The sequence below is a fragment of the Phyllobates terribilis genome, unplaced genomic scaffold, assembly GCF_046119375.1.
Source record: "Phyllobates terribilis strain yellow unplaced genomic scaffold, ASM4611937v1 Scaffold_8__6_contigs__length_399053987, whole genome shotgun sequence".
Lineage (NCBI taxonomy): Eukaryota > Metazoa > Chordata > Amphibia > Anura > Dendrobatidae > Phyllobates > Phyllobates terribilis.
In genome coordinates this window covers 232873804-232882799 of record NW_027362768.1, presented here as the reverse complement: position 1 = coordinate 232882799, position 8996 = coordinate 232873804, and positions in this window count along the sequence as shown.

Here is an 8996-nt window from a genome sequence, read left to right as displayed (position 1 = left end):
GATAAAACAACATAAATATAATTTAGTAAAGCATAAGATAAAACAACATGAATACAATTTAATAAAGCATAGGATAAAACAACATAAATACAATTTAATAAAGCATAGGCTAAAACTACATAAATACAATTTAATAAAGCATAGGATAAAAAAACTTAAATACAATTTAATAAAGCATAGGATAAAACAACATAAATTCAATTTAATAAAGCATAGGATAAAACAACATAAATACAATTTAATAAAGCATAGGATAAAACAACATAAATACAATTTAATAAAGCATAAGATAAAACAACATGAATACAATTTAATAAAGCATAGGTTAAAACAACATAAATACAATTTAATAAAGCATAGGATAAAAAAACATAAATACAATTTAATAAAGCATAGGTTAAAACAACATAAATACAATTTAATAAAGCATAGGATAAAATAAATACAATTTCATAAAGCATAGGCTAAAACTACATAAATACAATTTAATAAAGCATAGGATAAAACAAATTAAATACAATTTAATAAAGCATAGGTTAAAACAACATAAATACAATTTAATAAAGCATAGGATAAAATAACATAAATACAATTTAATAAAGCATAGGTTAAAATAACATAAATACAATTTAATAAAGCATAGGATAAAACTACATAAATACATTTTAACAAAGCATAGGATAAAACAACATAAATACAATTTAATAAAGCATAGGTTAAAAGAACATAAATACAATTTAATAAAGCATAGGACAAAACAACATAAATATAACTTAATAAAGCATAGGATAAAACAACATAAATACAATTTAATGAAACATAGGATAAACAACATAAATACAATTTAATAAAGCATAGGACAAAACAACATAAATACAATTTAATTAAGCATATGTTAAAACAACATAAATACAATTTAATAAAGCATAAGATAAAACAACATGAATATAATTTAGTAAAGCATAAGATAAAACAACATGAATACAATTTAATAAAGCATAGGATAAAACAACATAAATACAATTTAATAAAGCATAGGCTAAAACTACATAAATACAATTTAATAAAGCATAGGATAAAAAAAAATAAATACAATTTAATAAAGCATAGGTTAAAACAAAATAAATTCAATTTAATAAAGCATAGGATAAAACAACATAAATACAATTTAATAAAGCATAGGATAAAACAACATAAATACAATTTAATAAAGCATAAGATAAAACAACATGAATACAATCTAATAAAGCATAGGTTAAAACAACATAAATAAAATTTAATAAAGCTTAGTTTAAAACAACATAAATACAATTTAATAAAGCATAGGATAAAACAACATAAATAAAATTTAATAAAGCTTAGTTTAAAACAACATAAATACAATTTAATAAAGCATAGTTTAAAACAACATAAATACAATTTAATAAAGCATTAGATAAAACAACATGAATATAATTTAGTAAAGCATAAGATAAAACAACATGAATACAATTTAATAAAGCATAGGATAAAACAACATAAATAAAATTTAATAAAGCATAGGTTAAAACAACATAAATACAATTTAATAAAGCATAGTTTAAAACAACATAAATACAATTTAATAAAGCATAGTTTAAAACAACATAAATACAATTTAATAAAGCATAGTTTAAAACAACATAAATACAATTTAATAAACCATAGGATAAAACCACAGAAATACAATTTAATAAAGCATAGGATAAAACAACATAAATACAATTTAATAAAGCATAGGACAAAACAACATAAATACAATTTAATAAAGCATAGGATAAAACAACATAAATACAATTTAATGAAACAGGATAAACAACATAAATACAATTTAATAAAGCATAACAAAACAACATAAATACAATTTAATAAAGCATAGGATAAAACAACATAAATACAATTTAATGAAACATAGGATAAACAACATAAATACAATTTAATAAAGCATAGGACAAAACAACATAAATACAATTTAATAAAGCATAAGATAAAACAACATGAATATAATTTAGTAAAGCATAAGATAAAACAACATGAATACAATTTAATAAAGCATAGGTTAAAACAACATAAATACAATTTAAGAAAGCATAGGATAAAACTACATAAATACAATTTAATGAAACATAGGATAAACAACATAAATACAATTTAAAAAAGCATAGGATAAAACAACATAAATACAATTTAATGAAACATAGGATAAACAACATAAATACAATTTAATGAAACATAGGATAAACAACATAAATACAATTTAATAAAGCATAGGACAAAACAACATAAATACAATTTAATAAAGCATAAAATAAAACAACATGAATATAATTTAGTAAAGCATAAGATAAAACAACATGAATACAATTTAATAAAGCATAGGTTAAAACAACATAAATACAATTTAAAAAAGCATAGGATAAAACAACATAAATACAATTTAATGAAACATAGGATAAACAACATAAATACAATTTAATGAAACATAGGATAAACAACATAAATACAATTTAATAAAGCATAGGACAAAACAACATAAATACAATTTAATAAAGCATAAAATAAAACAACATGAATATAATTTAGTAAAGCATAAGATAAAACAACATGAATACAATTTAAATACAATTTAAGAAAGCATAGGATAAAACTACATAAATACATTTTAATAAAGCATAGGATAAAACAACATAAATACAATTTAATAAAGCATAGGTTAAAACAACATAAATACAATTTAATAAAGCATAGGACAAACAACATAAATACAATTTAATAAAGCATAGGATAAAACAACATAAATACAATTTATATAGCATAGGAAAAAACAACATAAATACAATTTAATAAAGCATAGGATAAAACAACATAAACACAATTTAATAAAGCATAGGATAAAACAACATAAATACAATTTAATAAAACATAGGCTAAAACAACATAAATACACTTTAATAAAGCATAGGATAAAAGAAATTAAATACAATTTAATAAAGCATAGTATAAAACAACATAAATTCAATTTAATAAAGCATAGGATAAAACAACATAAATACAATTTAATAAAGCATAGGATAAAACAACATAAATACAATTTAGTAAAGCATAGGTTAAAACAACATAAATACAATTTAATAAAGCATAGGATAAAAAAACATAAATACAATTTAATAAAGCATAGGATAAAACAACATAAATAAAATTTAATAAAGCATAGGATAAAACAACATAAATACAATTTAATGAAACATAGGATAAACAACATAAATACAATTTAATAAAGCATAGGACAAAACAACATAAATACAATTTAATTAAGCATATGTTAAAACAACATAAATACAATTTAATAAAGCATAAGATAAAACAACATGAATACAATTTAATAAAGCATAGGATAAAACAACATAAATACAATTTAATAAAGCATAGGCTAAAACTACATAAATACAATTTAATAAAGCATAGGATAAAACAAATTAAATACAATTTAATAAAGCATAGGATAAAACAACATAAATACAATTTAATAAAGCATAGGTTAAAACAACATAAATACAATTTAATAAAGCATAGGATAAAATAACATAAATACAATTTCATAAAGCATTGGCTAAAACTACATAAATACAATTTAATAAAGCATAGGATAAAACAAATTAAATACAATTTAATAAAGCATAGGTTAAAACAACATAAATACAATTTAATAAAGCATAGGATAAAATAACATAAATACAATTTAATAAAGCATAGGATAAAACAACATAAATAAATTTTAATAAAGCTTAGTTTAAAACAACATAAATACAATTTAATAAAGCATAGTTTAAAACAACATAAATACAATTTAATAAAGCATTAGATAAAACAACATGAATATAATTTAGTAAAGCATAAGATAAAACAACATGAATACAATTTAATAAAGCATAGGATAATACAACATCAATAAAATTTAATAAAGCATAGGTAAAAACAACATAAATACAATTTAATAAAGCATAGTTTAAAACAACATAAATACAATTTAATAAAGCATAGTTTAAAACAACATCAATACAATTTAATAAAGCATAGTTTAAAACAACATAAATACAATTTAATAAACCATAGGATAAAACCACAGAAATACAATTTAATAAAGCATAGGATAAAACAACATAAATACAATTTAATAAAGCATAGGACAAAACAACATAAATACAATTTAATAAAGCATAGGATAAAACAACATAAATACAATTTAATGAAACAGGATAAACAACATAAATACAATTTAATAAAGCATAGGACAAAACAACATAAATACAATTTAATAAAGCATAGGATAAAACAACATAAATACAATTTAAAGAAACATAGGATAAACAACATAAATACAATTTAATAAAGCATAGGACAAAACAACATAAATACAATTTAATAAAGCATAAGATAAAACAACATGAATATAATTTAGTAAAGCATAAGATAAAACAACATGAATACAATTTAATAAAGCATAGGTTAAAACAACATAAATACAATTTAAGAAAGCATAGGATAAAACTACATAAATACAATTTAATGAAACATAGGATAAACAACATAAATACAATTTAATAAAGCATAGGATAAAACAACATAAATACAATTTAATGAAACATAGGATAAACAACATAAATACAATTTAATGAAACATAGGATAAACAACATAAATACAATTTAATAAAGCATAGGACAAAACAACATAAATACAATTTAATAAAGCATAAGATAAAACAACATGCATATAATTTAGTAAAGCATAAGATAAAACAACATGAATACAATTTAATAAAGCATAGGTTAAAACAACATAAATACAATTTAAGAAAGCATAGGATAAAACTACATAAATACATTTTAATAAAGCATAGGATAAAACAACATAAATACAATTTAATAAAGCATAGGTTAAAACAACATAAATACAATTTAATGAAGCATAGGACAAAACAACATAAATACAATTTAATAAAGCATAGGATAAAACAACATAAATACAATTTATAAAGCATAGGAAAAAACAACATAAATACAATTTAGTAAAGCATAGGATAAAACAACATAAATACAATTTAATAAAGCATAGGATAAAACAACATAAATACAATTTAATAAAACATAGGCTAAAACAACATAAATACACTTTAATAAAGCATATGATAAAACAAATTAAATACAATTTAATAAAGCATAGGATAAAACAACATAAATTCAATTTAATAAAGCATAGGATAAAACAACATAAATACAATTTAATAAAGCATAGGATAAAACAACATAAATACAATTTAATAAAGCATAGGTTAAAACAACATAAATACAATTTAATAAAGCATAGGATAAAAAAACATAAATACAATTTAATAAAGCATAGGATAAAACAACATAAATAAAATTTAATAAAGCATAGGTTAAAACAACATAAATACAATTTAATAAAGCATAGGATAAAACAACATAAATAAAATTTAATAAAGCATAGGACAAAACAACATAAATACAATTTAATTAAGCATATGTTAAAACAACATAAATACAATTTAATAAAGCATAAGATAAAACAACATGAATACAATTTAATAAAGCATAGGATAAAACAACATAAATACAATTTAATAAAGCATAGGCTAAAACTACATAAATACAATTTAATAAAGAATAGGATAAAACAAATTAAATACAATTTAATAAAGCATAGGATAAAACAACATAAATACAATTTAATAAAGCATAGGTTAAAACAACATAAATACAATTTAATAAAGCATAGGATAAAATAACATAAATACAATTTCATAAAGCATAGGCTAAAACTACATAAATACAATTTAATAAAGCATAGGATAAAAACACATAAATACAATTTAATAAAGCATAGGATAAAACAACATAAATAAAATTTAATAAAGCATAGGTTAAAACAACATAAATACAATTTAATAAAGCATAGGATATAACAACATAAATAAAATTTAATAAAGCATAGGATAAAACAACATAAATACAATTTAATGAAACATAGGATAAACAACATAAATACAATTTAATAAAGCATAGGACAAAACAACATAAATACAATTTAATTAAGCATATGTTAAAACAACATAAATACAATTTAATAAAGCATAGGTTAAAACAACATAAATACAATTTAATAAAGCATAGGATAAAATAACATAAATACAATTTCATAAAGCATAGGCTAAAACTACATAAATACAATTTAATAAAGCATAGGATAAAACAAATTAAATACAATTTAATAAAGCATACTTTAAAACAACATAAATACAATTTAATAAAGCATAGGATAAAACAACATAAATACAATTTAATAAAGCATAGGGTAAAACAACATAAATACAATTTAAGAAAGCATAGGATAAAACAACATAAATACATTTTAATAAAGCATAGGATAAAACAACATAAATACAATTTAATAAAGCATAGGTTAAAACAACATAAATACAATTTAATAAAGCATAGGATAAAACAAATTAAATACAATTTAATAAAGCATACTTTAAAACAACATAAATACAATTTAATAAAGCATAGTTTAAAACAACATCAATACAATTTAATAAAGCATAGTTTAAAACAACATAAATACAATTTAATAAACCATAGGATAAAACCACAGAAATACAATTTAATAAAGCATAGGATAAAACAACATAAATACAATTTAATAAAGCATAGGACAAAACAACATAAATACAATTTAATAAAGCATAGGATAAAACAACATAAATACAATTTAATGAAACAGGATAAACAACATAAATACAATTTAATAAAGCATAGGACAAAACAACATAAATACAATTTAATAAAGCATAGGATAAAACAACATAAATACAATTTAAAGAAACATAGGATAAACAACATAAATACAATTTAATAAAGCATAGGACAAAACAACATAAATACAATTTAATAAAGCATAGGATAAAACAACATAAATACAATTTAATGAAACAGGATAAACAACATAAATACAATTTAATAAAGCATAGGACAAAACAACATAAATACAATTTAATAAAGCATAGGATAAAACAACATAAATACAATTTAAAGAAACATAGGATAAACAACATAAATACAATTTAATAAAGCATAGGACAAAACAACATAAATACAATTTAATAAAGCATAAGATAAAACAACATGAATATAATTTAGTAAAGCATAAGATAAAACAACATGAATACAATTTAATAAAGCATAGGTTAAAACAACATAAATACAATTTAAGAAAGCATAGGATAAAACTACATAAATACAATTTAATGAAACATAGGATAAACAACATAAATACAATTTAATAAAGCATAGGATAAAACAACATAAATACAATTTAATGAAACATAGGATAAACAACATAAATACAATTTAATGAAGCATAGGACAAAACAACATAAATACAATTTAATAAAGCATAGGATAAAACAACATAAATACAATTTATAAAGCATAGGAAAAAACAACATAAATACAATTTAGTAAAGCATAGGATAAAACAACATAAATACAATTTAATAAAGCATAGGATAAAACAACATAAATACAATTTAATAAAACATAGGCTAAAACAACATAAATACACTTTAATAAAGCATAGGATAAAACAAATTAAATACAATTTAATAAAGCATAGGATAAAACAACATAAATTCAATTTAATAAAGCATAGGATAAAACAACATAAATACAATTTAATAAAGCATAGGATAAAACAACATAAATACAATTTAATAAAGCATAGGTTAAAACAACATAAATACAATTTAATAAAGCATAGGATAAAAAAACATAAATACAATTTAATAAAGCATAGGATAAAACAACATAAATAAAATTTAATAAAGCATAGGTTAAAACAACATAAATACAATTTAATAAAGCATAGGATAAAACAACATAAATAAAATTTAATAAAGCATAGGACAAAACAACATAAATACAATTTAATTAAGCATATGTTAAAACAACATAAATACAATTTAATAAAGCATAAGATAAAACAACATGAATACAATTTAATAAAGCATAGGATAAAACAACATAAATACAATTTAATAAAGCATAGGCTAAAACTACATAAATACAATTTAATAAAGAATAGGATAAAACAAATTAAATACAATTTAATAAAGCATAGGATAAAACAACATAAATACAATTTAATAAAGCATAGGTTAAAACAACATAAATACAATTTAATAAAGCATAGGATAAAATAACATAAATACAATTTCATAAAGCATAGGCTAAAACTACATAAATACAATTTAATAAAGCATAGGATAAAAACACATAAATACAATTTAATAAAGCATAGGATAAAACAACATAAATAAAATTTAATAAAGCATAGGTTAAAACAACATAAATACAATTTAATAAAGCATAGGATATAACAACATAAATAAAATTTAATAAAGCATAGGATAAAACAACATAAATACAATTTAATGAAACATAGGATAAACAACATAAATACAATTTAATAAAGCATAGGACAAAACAACATAAATACAATTTAATTAAGCATATGTTAAAACAACATAAATACAATTTAATAAAGCATAAGATAAAACAACATGAATACAATTTAATAAAGCATAGGATAAAACAACATAAATACAATTTAATAAAGCATAGGCTAAAACTACATAAATACAATTTAATAAAGCATAGGATAAAACAAATTAAATACAATTTAATAAAGCATAGGATAAAACAACATAAATACAATTTAATAAAGCATAGGTTAAAACAACATAAATACAATTTAATAAAGCATAGGATAAAATAACATAAATACAATTTCATAAAGCATAGGCTAAAACTACATAAATACAATTTAATAAAGCATAGGATAAAACAAATTAAATACAATTTAATAAAGCATACTTTAAAACAACATAAATACAATTTAA